Source organism: Rhyacophila brunnea, unplaced genomic scaffold, assembly GCF_057557595.1.
Source record: "Rhyacophila brunnea isolate RB1 unplaced genomic scaffold, BYU_Rbru_1.0 scaffold_13, whole genome shotgun sequence".
NCBI classification, from domain to species: domain Eukaryota; kingdom Metazoa; phylum Arthropoda; class Insecta; order Trichoptera; family Rhyacophilidae; genus Rhyacophila; species Rhyacophila brunnea.
Window position 1 is genome coordinate 31,654,235 of NW_028232785.1, and position 16,085 is coordinate 31,670,319.

The 16,085-nt window shown below is 36.6% G+C and overlaps 1 long non-coding RNA gene across 1 annotated transcript; it reads left to right on the plus strand.

Moving 5' to 3' along the window:
* Positions 1-209: 209 nt before the first annotated feature.
* On the plus strand, positions 210-6,391 carry LOC147077286 (uncharacterized). The gene is made up of 4 exons (XR_015069436.1): positions 210-417; positions 728-874; positions 3,156-3,503; positions 4,131-6,391. It is a non-coding gene; the product is annotated as an uncharacterized LOC147077286 (long non-coding RNA).
* Positions 6,392-16,085: the final 9,694 nt, after the last annotated feature.

Below are 16,085 nucleotides of genomic sequence, written 5' to 3' on the forward strand. Positions count from 1 at the left end.
TCGTGTAATGTATCGGCTTCCTTCTTCAGTGGGCAATGGCTGTTCTCGTTATGATTGAGGAAATGCTGACGATCATGTTTGTACCATTGTTTTGTTTAGACAACAAAACATACATATTATTAAATTGTGTCACCGTGTCAAGTGTCTATTTTTATTATAAGTAGTTTTCACAGAAATACTTTTCAGTATTGCGGCAACACTTTTCTAACATTCCTTGAAAGCACCCTGTCTGTCACGTAACACGTGGCTTCTGGAATATTTACCCTTAACATGGATGTAAAGCAAGAATGTGATGGAGAACACTCCAATATAGAAGGCAAGCCTTTGTTTGACACGCTGACTAGCCATCCAAACAACCCGGACCCTCGCACTCATGTAACGCAAGAGAATGCGGACGTTTCAAGTTGCAATTTCGAGGTTAGTTTTTGGAAACTAAATTATTTTACAATAACATTAGATTGAGAATAACAATGATTGGTTTAATATTATAAACTGTGCTTTTTAACAAACTATGTAGGTAGGAACATAAGTTGATAATTAACTTTGTTTAAAAAAAAAATACATGTTTATACAATTTGACAGCTATGATTGGTACATACATGTGATATAGGTTAGGTTATCTACCAATTCATATTAAATATAATTATTATACATCGTTGTACGGACGTTACATAAACTGGAATTGGTTTTATAGTGCTAAATATGCTTTTAATAATGCTTTTTCCAGTACCATAAGGCGGACCTCTCCGATAAAACATTCGATAATCAACCAGCTGTCGTCAAGCGCGAGATTATTGAAGATATATCACACCCATTATATGATGAAGATCCTCAACAAGGTTGTTCGTATTCAGATTACAGGCCAATACATCAGGTACGTTCAATTGTAGGTAGGTATATGTGCCGTTTTCTTCCATTGATGCCGTCTTATATTAAAGGTTTGAATTTGTAATGCATCTTTGAATCTTGATTAGGAACCATTATATTATAAGTCGGTCAAACTTGTTTCCTTTATTGATTGCGGAGTAGATTCGAGCTATTGGCGATTGCTAAAACAGATATTTTGAGACAGTATTGAGTAGGTATATAAATCTTTTGTTAAATCACGGAAGTATATTTAAATATGATGATTTATACATCACATGCATTCGAATGTAAAGTAATAATTAATGCGATTATCTAAAATTGTGCTTAATTGTTTGGTGAATAAAATTAATCGCCCGTAAGTCCTTTTTATGTAGGAAATACAAGCCTATTGTCTATAAAAATAACTACTTGCAGCCATAAAATACCATAAACGGAAGCAATATCTACGTGAAATGGGGTGAAAATAGACCAATTCTATTGTCAACACTTTTTGTAACATTAATGTAAGCCTCAAATTTACTGAATTACCTACCATGCTGCATGACAACATAAATTTAGGCGTTCCAGCTAAACGGTTTGACAGGTCAAAACTGGCGTACTGCGCATGCGTTATAAATAAACCGGAATAGTTTTAGAAATAACGTTTAGTTCACTGTACCAGCAAACTTCAAACCATTTTCTGACCGTCAGAAGTGGTTTGGTATGAAACGTCAACCACTTCTCACGATCTGTCAAAGTAATAACTGTCCAAACAGAACCTAACCTAAAAATGATAGTCATTTATTATATTCCGTACCTATGTCATATTCTCAACATAATATTGCGTTACCTATGAACATTATAATATTTTGAGGATTAAGAAAAATTGAGATTCTTATGCATTTATATATCGTGAGATGTTCATATTAATATTTTAGACATTTACACAGTAGGAGTTCAGTAGAATTAGGTTGGTTATTATAGCGTAGTAACCGATACCTATTATTAATTAGTAACCATATGCGAACAATACACCGATTTTGGTCGTATTGTCCCATGATTCCACCCAAATTTTCTATGCATAGAGTTCGATTCGATATCATCACTTTGGTATTTAGTGAGGTGTGGGGGTCGCTACTCGACCGATAAATTACAACAGAATGGATAGACTCGACTAAATGATTTTACTTAGGTACTCGACTCAATTTGTCTGTTCGTACACGTTTAGTTACTAAATTTCTCGCCACTCGACTAAACTACTCGCCTGATCCGAACCGGGCTTAAGGGTGTCTCCATGAGCGCAGCGACCAAATCAAACCTCATTGACGTGCCTATTCAATCGTGAAGACTCAACACCTGAAAGACAATTTTTGAACAAAGTGGTTCGCAAACAAAAAGCAAAACCCAACAGTATCTTCAAAGGAGGCATTGTGCTTCGAACGGTGTCCAATAATGGAACAAAAATACTGAATGCACATTTATGGTCGCGTAAGAGTTTGCATTTTATTTTTGTCTATGCTCACATGACAGCTAGTGTGAGTTGTCATTAGATTTTCCATCCTGGAAATGAATATATCTGCCAATGGTTTCGATAACCGGAATCGTTTCACAAAAGCCGTCTGTCATTTTGAATGGATCCGTCCGGTTACCAACTCTTAACAACAAAATTTCAGCGTGAATCACTTCCATTTTGGATACGTGTAAAATAATCTAAAATGTGCTAATGACATTATCATATTATTTAATCAGTACTTATTAGTTATCGCTGAATTCTTAAAACGATTGATTGGTAAAGAACATGCTTACTTCAATATTTTACCTTATATTAGTGTTATTACAATATTCAGTACCCACGAGAATGTGAACGGAACTTCCGATGTATTTTACAAACCTAATATTGCTAAAATATCTATGTTTCTGTATAACAAAACACAATAAATACTTAATTGAGAATTTAAATACACAACAACACTTCCAACGGTAATATGTAAAAGACAAAAAACAATAAATAAAGAGCCTTTAACATTACGTTCCGACATTTAATCTGTTTACCTTCTGTCAAAATTAGCGCCTCAACCGCCAAAGCTTATGAAGCTCAAAAGCCTCCGCCACTTTCAGACGCGGTTGTCAAAATCTAATTAGAAATAAAATTTCTCATACAATGACTTCGATACTGCTTTGTCCGAAAATTGCCCTTCTAGGTGGTCATAGTCCAGAAACTTTGCATTCTTTATGTTGGTTGATTTTTTATATTGTTACCTAGTATAAATGTTTTTATTGATTTATGTTTGTATTTTATTTCTTGACAGACCCCGCTCGTAAACCGCGACATGGAGTGTATGATTGCACCTGATATCTTTGAGAGACAATCTGCACAGTCGTTTGGTGAAATTGAAGTGCAAGAAATGGCCATCAAAAAGGAAATAGCGATTACTTCCGCGAAAGAAGTCCGTCTGAGGTTGAACAGAGCTTCATTTTTCGTTAGAAATTTTGTTTGCAACGTGTGTTGTAATTTTTTTTCATCTGCGCTCATTTTGAAGTCCCATAAACGTATGCACGATGCGTCAGTGACTTTCGATGAAATGGCTTTTCCATGCGACCAAAGCAGTCACTTGTATGAAAAGTTTGATGCGTCGACGTTTGCAAGTGATTCACAGGTAACTCATATAATATACATGCTCATTTGATCATTGTTGTTAGGTACGAGTGAATAATATTCTACCTTGTATATTTTTATTTTTAATCATAATAGGTATCATCCAGTGGCGAAGGGTGTACATGGGCTGCTAATATGCAACATAAATAGTACACACAAAACTTTGTCAGTCATACTTATTTGTTTTCATTAGATTATGGTGACCATAATAATCATACTGATCTTTGGATATTTTATGGATCGAAGAATATTTTTTATTAGTTATGGTTTGGTATAGACAAGGCTTAATGAATTTTAAAGCTATCTGTTAAATGTACTCCTAGTTCAACTTAAACAAATAACTATAAATCGTTAATTTTGAATATAATTTTCTAGCTTTGCATTTCAGCATGGCAGGCACTGTGCACACTCTCCAACGACACATTAAAACAGAACAAGATATAATTATTGTTCTCGAAGATGGTGTAGACATACATATAAGTGCATTGTTTTGACCCACTTCACCAATATTTCACTCTCACTTTGCTCTTTAATAATGTCTGAAAGTGCTGAAAAACAAAAGCGTCAAAAAAACAATTTTATTACTCATAATTGATAATATTGATATCGATTATTACGATTTTTCTAGGTTTCTACCAAGGTATTTTTCACGAGGCATCACGATACAGATGAAAGTCAACAAACCTCAGACGATGGCATCCAGGATAGAATGATACAGTATTCAGAAGTAACGATAGATGAGAGTAACATTAAAAAAGAAATCTTAGAACGAGTTGCTCCGAAGGAAATTCGACTTATTCTTAGAAGAGTAAACTATTTCTCACGTAATTTGATTTGCTGCATTTGTAACGCAGTTTTCAGATGCGAAAATGCTCTAAAAACTCACAAAATATTGCACATAGACGTGATTCCTGATCAAAATCAAAGCATAGTAGCCTCGCAACATATGAATGTCAAAGTACATTTAAAGACAATTACTGGTGAAAAACCTTATAAATGCCAACTATGTTTATATAGATGTACGACATCTAGTAGTCTCAAAAGACATACAATGACACATACTGGTGAAAAACCTTATAAATGCAAACTATGTTCATATAGATGTACGACATCTAGTAATCTTAAAGACCATATAATGACACATACTGGTGAAAAACCTTATAAATGCCATGAATGTTCATATAGATCCTCGACATCTAGTTATCTTAAAACACATAAAATGACACATACCGGTGAAAAACCTTATAAATGCAATGTATGTCCATATACATCCTTGACATCTGGTCATCTTAAAAAACATAAAATGACACATACTGGTGAAAAACCTTATAAATGCAATGTATGTTCATATAGTTGCTCGACATCTAGTTATCTTAAAACACATAAAATGACACATACTGGTGAAACACCTTATAAATGCAATGTATGTTCATATAGATCATCGATATCTCGTAATCTTAAAAGACATAAAATGACACATACTGGTGAAAAACCTTATAAATGCAAACTATGTTCATATATATGTACGACATCTAGTAGTCTTAAAAACCATATAATTACCCATACTGGTGAAAAACCTTATAAATGCAATGAATGTGCATATGGATCCTCAACATCTGGTCGTCTTAAAAAACATAAAATGAAACATACCGGTGAAAAACCTTATAAATGCAATATATGTTCATATAGATACTCGACATTTTGTCATCTTAAAAGACATAAAATGACGCATACCGGTGAAAAACCTTATAAATGCAATGTATGTTCATATAGATGCTCGGAATCTAGTTATCTTAAAACACATAAAATGACACATACTGGTGAAAAACCTTATAAATGCAATGAATGTCCATATAGATCTCCAAGATCTTATGCTCTTAAAAAACATAAAATGACACATACTGGTAATAAACCTTATAAATGCAATGTATGTTCATATAGATGCTTGCAACTTCGTAATCTTATAAAACATGAAATGAGACATGTTGGTGAATAACCTTTTTAAAAAAATATTATTCATATTATGCAGGTGATACTTTTCGCATTCTCTCACATTGTGTCTGCGTAAAGTGTTCAACCCATGCGTGCTACCAACGCTCACGTAAGTGTCTGAAACATGAACTCTTAATGTAAGGTAAAATTTAATAAAAATGGATAGCTTGCGCAACTAGACATGAAAAGGTGCTTCTTGGGCACAACGGTTAAGATTGCAAAAAAACTATTAGACAAGAAGCAGACAAAAATACGCGATGTGATCGAGTTCGCTAAACAGATGAAATGGTAATAGACTAGAGATGTCTATCGGTGAGTGGACAACCACTGGACAAATGGCATCCTACAGTGGTACCTTAAGAGCGGAGCACTAAATGCCCACAGGTGCACCCTTGAGCCCGCTCGATTCATAATGTTTGGAGAATGTACGTGACAGCAAAAAAACTAGGTACCGAGAAGGCTGGAGGTAGCTTTACTGGGTTTCGTGAAAAAATTTCAACCTGCTTCCAGCCAAATAGATTCTGGCTTCCTGGAAAGTAGTTAAATACCATCTATCTATAGAGTGCACACTGGAGACCTACGAAATGTTAGTGTGGCTTGGAATTATGCTATGAGACTTAAGAGCGACATGTATTCTTGAAGGCGCAGTGTCGTGTCTAGCTAACAAGGGAAAACAATTTAAAAATAATGAATTATGTCAATTACATATTGGAATTTCTTTTAATGTGTTTACTGTCAATAAATGGTAGAAATGCATTGTATAATTAATTTTATAAATCGCAAAATTATAAGTACTTGTTTTACTTTTACTTTTTAATAAATCTGGACCCGTTTCCTCTGCTTCAGTAAGACATTATCAACGAATTGTCTCTGTGAGGCGGAAGTTGATGAAACACTAAAAAAAATTGCGTTTTATTAAATTAACAAATAATATATATAGGAATATTATATAATTAATTTTTATGTACATTATCGGGAGTAACATTTTTTTTCTAGATGCCTTTATGGATACCTGTCATTTACTATCGAGGTTTCCTAAGGAATTTGGCACGCAAACTACTCTACTTGATGGTAGTCAAATGAAAATTGTGCCGGCTGACAGAACATGTCTTATTGAAAACTATTCTTCTACCCGCATCAGGTATTGATAATTTGATTTCGGCCAGGGCCTATGAAACCGCCTTGCAAAACCCTGTAAATTTCTTTGTATCGCAAGGCGATGGTGATTCTGATGAATATTTTGTCGTATTCATTGGGAACTGAAGACTGCTATTTGTAGCCGAGTTTTTTCCCGTGGTAAAAGAAATGTCGCATAGGACTGACATTCTGAGCATATACTTATCCTATCTTATACGATTGCATTCACTGGATCTGAAAGGCATGAATCATCGTTACATGTCGCCATTTATTGTTTTTATCCTTTTTATTACATCAATACAAAAATTAATAAGTGCATCTCGTTTGTCATGGTTTCCGGAAGGTCTCGAATGTCCGCATTTGCCACCTGTAATAAAAAGTTCAGGTTGTGCCGTTCCTTGCTAAAACTTTGACAATCTAGGAGTAAATGTAGGACGTCCTGGTCGCTTCCGTCGTCGTTTGGACACTTTCCATCAAATAGTATTTTAAACCGGTACAGATATGCTCGCATAAGTCCGTGACCTGTAAGAATCTGAGTCATCTCAAAACACATCCCCTTATGCACCATGACGACTCGTGCTGCTGAAATCAAACTTTGTCGATGAGTTTATGCAAGTATCGTGAGTTCCATTCGTTTTTCACCATATCTGAAATTGTAATTTTCGCGTTGCTCAGAGGTAATTTGTCATAAGCTATCGCGGTTTGGGTTCAGAGTAAACATGCCGTGCCAATTTGTCATCTCTTTCATTTCCTTCTATCCCGGTGTGTTCCCTTATCCACTTGAAGTGCACCTCAGGGTGGCGCCGTCTCAGTATTGCGGACTCGCTGTGAATAGAAAAGGCAATCGGATTAGTAGACAAGGGATATGCAATTGCTTGGATTGAGCTTTTGGAGTCCGAATAAATACAAATACTATGGTTTTCGGTGAGCTTTCGTTGTATTGGATCTGAGCCTGCCCACTCCAGAGCGCGTTGGATGGCATAGAGTTCGGCCTGCATTACCGTACAATTGATAGCAAGGCGGTACTTATAACCCGCTATCTCACCGCCATTAATTCATGCCACAAACCCTGCACCAGTACCGCCATCAATATTGCTCCCATCCCTGAAAATCGGCATGTTATTGCATTCGATGCTTTCCAACGTTGCTGGATAAGAGACCACTTCAGAAAATAGTCTAGCCGGGTGTGGCAGCCTTCTATAGTCTACCGGTTTTTCGTAAAGCCTATCGTCTCGCAGAAAACCTGCGAGGCCCTCATCGCCCTTCTAAGCTTTGTAAGTGAGAGCAACTTGTTTTAAACGTAAATCTAGAGGCATACGGCCTGCTAGAGCTTGCATTGAATTTAGTGAAGCCGTGCGGTAAGCGCTGCATATTCGTATCGCTAGTGCACGCTGACCGTATTGAGTTTTGTTGTTATGTTTTTCCGTTTGGCAGCTTCATACCACATGCTCGCCGCATACGTGATCATAGGCTCAATGGCACACGTGTAGAGAATTCTAGGAACTTCAGAAGATACACCCCATGTGGGTTTGGCCATTCTTGCTAGTTTGAGCGAAGTCACCGCTGCTCTTTTGCAGATGCTGTCCGCGTGCTTCGATCAATTTAGTTTGTCATCGATAACTACCCCTAAAAGCTTAAAATCCGTTGAAAATAATATAGGTTGCCCATTCATCACCAGCGAAGGCGGAAAGACGCGCCTCCTAGTAAAGAATAAGGCCTTCGTTTTCTCCGCGGAGAAAGACAGTTTGACCTTCCTTCCCCAGGCCTGGACGCACTCCAACACGCTGTTAGTCATGGTTTCTAGAGAACCAAGTTCTTTGGATTCCACAATCAGCAAAGGCCGGTGCGTGTACACCTTCAGGAAACGGCATAGAGAGAAGCTCGTCGAGAACTATATTCCACAGGACAGAGCCGCAAGACGAACCTTGTATGCATCCCTTTGATGTCTCTTTGGTAGCAGATGCTCCAGCATATTCAACGAAAACTTCTCGGTCAGATAGATAGTTTTTGAAGAGCCTGAAAATGTTAGCGGGACAATTTTTAGATTTCAACTGTTGAAGAAGATACATATGGCCACCATGCGTTGTCAAACGCGCCTTTGTTATCAAGTGATACCGCCACTACGAGCTGACCATCGCTGTTAGCCGCTCTGAGTCTATTAAATGCTGCATAAAGCGCGTCTTCAGTACTCTTTTGAGAAGTGCAACCGTACTGGTGTTGGCTGAGCAGGTGTTTGGTCTGAAGTTTCCAGGAATCTCGATTAATAAATAATTTTTCGAGTACTTTGCCGAACACGGGCAGCAATCCGATGGTTCGATATGACGAGACGTTAGCGTAGTCGTCCTTTCCTGGTTTGGGAGTAACCACCACTCTAGCTACGAGGGTGGGTCAATAAGTCCTTAGAAAAGCCGACAGGTGGCGCGACTAGTACTGTAAGCGGTTTGTTTTCATGCAGCGGCACTACCGATTCAGTATGCTGCGAAGTTTCAATCAGATGGTCGGGTTGTTGTGTGTTTCTCGTACATTTAAAAAAAAAATTTGCTTGTTTACAAAAATGGAGAAAATTGAGTTTAGAGCTGTTATTAAACATTTTAATATAAAAGGGTTAACAGCAAAGGAAATAAAAAATGAGTTGGATTTAGTTCACGGCACATCTGCTCCTTCACTTGCAACTTTCTATAACTGGTTAAATGAATTTAAACGTGGTCGTACATCAACAAAGGATGAACCACGCTCAGGACGTCCTGTAGAGGTGACTACACCAGAAATGATCAATAAAATCCACGATATGGTGTTAAGTGACCGAAGATTAAAGTTGAGTGAGATAATTGAGGTTACAGGGATCTCAAAAGGTAGCGTCATTTCTGTTTTACATGACAAATTGGGCATGAAAAAAATTTCTGCAAGATGGGTGCCGCGTTTGCTCACAGTCGACAATAAACGCAATAGGGTGGTGGCCTCTAAAGCCCTGTTGTCGCTCATGCAACGCAATCCGGATGAATTTTTTCGTCGCTTTGTGACTGTAGATGAAACATGGATACACCACTATACTCCCGAGACGAAAGAACAGTCAAAGCAGTGGATTGCGAAAGGCGAACCATGTCCAAAGAAGGCGAAAACCGTAAAATCAGCTGGTAAGGTTATGGCTATTGTATTTTGGGATGCACGTGGAATTATTTTCGTTGACTATTTGGAAAAAGGAAAAACAATAACAGGGGATTATTATGCATCTTTATTGGACCAGCTAAAAAACAAAATTGAAGAAAAACGGCCTCATTTAAACAGGAAAAAAATCCTCTTTCATCAGGACAGTGCCCGTGTTCACACATGTTTACGATCAATGGCTAAAATTGAAGAATTTAAGTTCGAATTGGTCGACCACCCACCGTATTCGCCAGATTTAGCCCCCAGTGACTTTTTCATTTTCCCAAACTTAAAAAAATGGCTAAGTGGACAACGTTTTTTTTTCAAATGAAGAAGTCATCGATCGGACAAATGCTTATTTTGAGGACCTTCCGAAAACTTATTTTTCTGACGGTTTAAAAAAAATTGAGAAACGTCTAACCAAGTGTATTGAGCTCCAATGAGATTATGTTGAGAAATAAAAAAAAATTACTAAAATAAAAACTGTTTTAATGCTTTTTTCTAAGGAATTATTGACCCACCCTCGTACCTTCCAGATTTTTGGAAAATGAGCAATTCGCAAACAAGCACTATAAAGAGCGACAACTATGCTAGGAACAGTTAAGAATGAATTGAGACTGATATCCGCCGTGAAGTTGTCGTGTCCCGGAGCTTTACCTGGATTGAACAGCCTTATTGTTCTTTCGACCTCCTCGAGAGTGAAGTTTTCGTCGTCATCTACCTTTGAAGGAATCTGGGAGGCATTTCGGATCAATGTCTGTTGCTCCGTTTTGAAAAAAACGATTAAATCAATCTCTTTGATTAAAACCAAATAAGTTTCCCTTTTTCTTTATTTATATATAAAATATAATACACATTGTCACTAAATACAGTTTTTAGTCAAGCTATCGTCAAACTCAGCAGGTTGGTACCTTCCACTTTTCAAAGGACTACAAATCATTCTCATTCAACTCATTTAAAACAAAAACATCCGTCGGCTGACATTTTATTTAGACAGAACCAAGTCCAATCTCTATGGACATAAATATTATTAATTATTACCATAACAAGGCGAATTCTTAAAATTAAGAGGAGCATGCATAAAACATTAAATAACAACAATATTTTACAGGCATAAACGAAAATACGATGACAGTTGCACAATTTTTTGTATTTAGTCACGTAACACGTATTAAAATTCAATAAGGTAGATGTCTTTACCTACCAGCGCATCTATTCTATACACAAGACTGATATAGGCCGATATCGGCAACTACGAGGGTAGTTTTTTTTTTGTATCGACGTATTAGCACTTATTGTACCATTTACAATAAGTTGGTTGTTGTTGTTACAATAGGTACGTGCTATGTTTTAACAGCACCTCTCTGTGTTAAATTGTATAGCGGGATAGACAGTTTTGACTGTTTAGAAGTGTTGGAAGTGAGATGGAATAAGGAACCGGAGGGTAGGTTGACTCCAAAATGAATAACTCGGAATTTGGTGCGTGAATGAAATGAACCCTGGTTTTATTATCTCCTTCCAAATAAATATCAATTTAATTATTACAGATAAGTTTACCGATTATAATTTAGTAGAACGAAAGCAGTTTATGCGTTATGAGAAATTGCTAAGTCGATCGGGCGGAATGGAACGATAACCTTACGGTTAGATCTTTGATAACTGACTGACATATTGTTTTCATGTAATTGAGTGTTTTATACAGATTCGATAGGTACAATAGAAAATGCTGTTGTCACTATTTGCATATTTTGATATTAGGTTTATTTTGCAATGCATGGCTTGTTTTTAAATTGTCAATTAAGCAGTTTTTTAATAATGAGCAAGATTGATTTTCATATAAACAATTTTGTGCATATCATGTGTTTTGTAAATTATAAATAATTATTTAATCTAATTATTTTGCTAAATTAGCTTTTTGATTTATTCACACAAATCGCTTGTTTTGCTGTCTCACGATATTATGTTACAAGGTACTTGTAATTATAAATTGAGTCGTGCAAATGGTAGGTTTATAACCCCTACAGGACCCCCTTTCCAGTATTCCGAGTGGAGGATTGCGATACAGGAAGATGTTGAAGTGGGTGTTGACTGGCTGATGGTGATGGATTGATGTGAAGATCTGGTCGTGTGCTGTCTTTACTCTGTACAGCGCTCGCGTTTCGTGGATCAGACTGTACTGACAATGTAGAGTACCTAGTATTTTTGCTGAGAGTGCGTCTCTTGTTCATTGCTTAGCACATTGAAATTGCTTGTATGTCGAATTGTGCTTACAATCATAATGTCGAAAATAATATTTGTCATTTGAGATGCTTGATGTAGGTCAGGTTTGACTGTTGTGAAACATGACACTCGCACTGGTTTAATTCGGTTGTTTCGTAACTCTATTTCTTTGCAGGTGTCGAATTGCTTCGTTTTCATGTTTTGAAATTGTAACTCATCTCTCGCTTAGATTTTCCTTGATATTTGTGATACTGATGTATGTACTTTTATTGAGATTTGTAAAAGTGATTGACATAACGTAGGTAGGTAGTATGAAAGTAGCATTAAGTTATAATGCAGAAGCTGGGGTTGTGACTTGAATTATTTGATAGTGTGTCCAATGTAGTTAGACTTGTAAGTTCAACCAAGGTATTTTGTTTGCTGGCCATCAGAACACATTAAGTACGAGGGAATATGTCATTCGGCTGCTCGTAAAATGAATTCTTCTGGCGTTTCCAACTTGCAATGTGTGCAGAAGTGTGGAAAGGGTAACTTAGCTTGTGAGTGGGTCCACAGGACTAAGAGGGATATAAGCTGTCGAGGGCGTTTGCGCATGCTCGGATTAGCTTAGAGGCTGCTCTGTTAGTCCATATCGTCTGTATGTACGTAACAGGGTACAGTGGATAGTTCAAAAGTGCGTTATTGAAACTATGAAGGGTTGAAAAATGGTTGGTTGAGTTTTGAGAAGTCTAAAGTTGGAGTATCAAAGGTTGCCTAAGACAATAACACATAGTCAGGAATCTATCTAGTGTTAAGAATAGATCCATCGAGTAAGAATGTCTTAGTGACAGAAGTCAAGGGTTGCTGCTTCTAAGTGTAACTAGAGATGCTAATTTCGTGGTGTGTACCTATGTTAAATATGTATGTGTGTAGGAAAACCTTGAGCATGCGTGAGCGGAGTTAACATGTCATGTGCGTGCAGCTGGCGGAAGATGATGATGGGCAAAGCGGGTTGCTCTGCGCCGTCCGTCGTGCCGCTGGTGTTTTGCGTGGTCCGGTGTCTCGTTCGACGTGTTAGGACTCTGAAGTGGGCAGAATTTGATTGGATTGTTGTGGCTGGCCTCTGATGGTGAAGACGGATTGTCGGAATCGTGGAAGCTTTCATCGAACCAAAGAACTGGTAGTGCCATTAGCGTGCACTGTAGTAGATCCTGGTGTATTGTAGTTGTCGATGTCTGTATGTGTCCAGATGATGCGTCTTCTTCCATGGTGAGTTTGGCTGAGGCTGATCTGATGGAGATGATTGTCGTGTCAAAGGTTCGCGGAACTGCGTTATGGTTGAACGCGTTGGCTGAGCGCGGAGACGGCGTTATAGTTGAACGCGGTAAACAGCACGGTAAACAGCGCGAACAGCACGGCCCGATCGACTTGCAATCCTCAGAAAACGCAGCGTGAAAATGATAAAATTTATAAAACGGAGTCTGCAAAATAAAATGAGTTGAGTTGAATGAATTTTATTCACCACTTATGGGTGTGTCGAGGGTCACCACTGTTGGAAGTGAGATGGAATAAGGAACCGGAGGGTAGGTTGACTACAAAATGAATAACTCGTAATTTGGTGCGTGAATGAAATGCACCCTGGTTTTATTATCTCCTTCCAAATAAATATCAATTTAATTATTACAGATAAGTTTACCGATTATAATTTAGTAGAACGAAAGCAGTTTATGCGTTATGAGAAATTGCTAAGTCGATCGGGCGGCATGGAATGATAACCTTACGGTTAGATCTTTGATAACTGACTGACATATTGTTTTCATGTAATTGAGTGTTTTATACAGATTCGATACAATAGAAAATGCTGTTGTCACTATTTGCATATTTTGATATTAGGTTTATTTTGCAATGCATGGCTTGTTTGTAAATTGTCAATTAGGCAGTTTTTTAATAATGAGCAAGATTGATTTTCATATAAACAATTTTGTGCATATCATGTGTTTTGTAAATTATAAATAATTATTTAATATATTTATTTTGCTAAATTAGCTTTTTGATTTATTCACACAAATCGCTTGTTTTGCTGTCTCACGATATTATGTTACAAGGTACTTGTAATTATAAATTGAGTCGTGCAAATGGTAGGATAATAACCCCTACAGAAGGCTTACTTTTGTAATTGTTACAAAACGTGCTAATACTTCGATATGAAAATGAAAAATTACCCTCGATAGCAATCTTGTGTACAGAATAGATGTGCAAAGGCACCTAGCGCAAAAATACGAAGCTTGCACACATTTATATTTTTATAAAAATCGATGTTTTTTTTTTTAAATATAAACAATATTAAAAATATGCATTTGCCAAAAATCTCTTAAGTGCAACATAGATATAATAATAATACCTAAATATTACCAACCTAATAATAAGATGGGGTCCTTTGACGAATTCACATTTTTGTACAATTGTAAGTTTACTTTAGACTTAAAATATAAAAAAAAATATTTTTCAATGTTTACAGATACATATTTATTAATTAATACAGTTAAAATTGTAAATTATCAAAAAAAATGTCTATCGCCATAAACCTCTCGAAACCAAACCATAACAGAATAAACTTTGCCAAAAAATACTCATATTTTTTTAAAATATCTAAAATTATGCCATTTAATCATACAGAGAATAAGATATTTTAAAATTAGAATAATATTTTTATCGATTATAGTTTGGGCAGGGCAGGGCATAAAAATTTAAAAAAAAATAACAACATATGTGATATGTTTTTTTAATTCAACAAAACAAATAAATATAATGAAAAAGAGTGCGCAATATTGTCAGATAGCCCACACAAAGCTATTAACTAGCTAACCCCACGATTGCCACGCGTCTTCAGCGACGGCTTATAGTGTCGTGGGTTTCAGGTTCAAATCCTGGGTCTGCAATGTTCACATATTTTTTTTCAATTTGTGTAGGGTCAGAGTATGGATTTAATAGGATGAGAAAGTGGCTGACACCTATTTCTCGTAAAAACAAAATCTGTTGGAGGCCCATGTGTTAACATAAAAAAAACAACTGTCTTACGGTAGTGGAGTTCGATACACTTCAATTTATGTCACTAAGACCTACTGTCTACTTACACAAATCCAAAATACAACAAACGAGATTTCTCAAACAAGTGGGTTGTAAAGTTTTTGAAAACTGTATTTAGCACAGAAGCAATAATTATTATTTTATGGTTTAAACTAATATTACATACGATTACATAATAATATTATGTCGCTATAGAATGGGCTACAAAAATATTAATTGTTTACGTTATCGGTTGATAAAAATGACGTACGCACGTTCGGTTCCTTCTCGACTGACCATTATTTCAAAGTCTTAACTACAGATACTTTATCATAGCTAAATGGTGAACGGGTAGCCAACACCTTTATTGGTTTAATATATTATATTGAAATAATGTCCTATAAATGCGGGTAGTTTTTATAAATAAATAAGTCGTTGTGAAATATGCTACCAGAAGTTATGCATTTATATAACATTCACATGGCCTTGTCTGAATACGCCAATTAGGGTGGCCCTTATACTTCTAAGTCTTTACTACAGATAATTTTTCCTAGCTAATTAGTGAACGGGTAGCCAACGCCTTTATTGGTATAATATTGAAATTATGTCCCAAAAATGCGGGAATTTAAGACAATAAATAAGTCGTGAAATATTCAACCAGAAGTTATGCATGAGTAATTATATCATATTGAAATGGCCTTGTCTGAATACGCTAATTAGGATGGCCCCAATACAACGGATAAATTCTTACCCACCTGACAATTTGACCCTTGCCTGGCACGACAAATAACAGTCAGTCATTCATCAACCGTGCGCATATAACCACTTACCTAAGCTAAACCGTCAAGTGCACGCACCGGATGACACAATGAACAATACCGAACGAGACTGATAATACGACCTCGATTGAAACCCAGGCCATGGAGCCAACTTATATAGCATAAAACGTCAGTAACTGGCATCCTAAACATACCCTCCCCTCTTCCCAGCATCCGAATTATTCCTGCACAGTTTACAGTTCACTGAAAAGCAAAGCCAGTGTCTT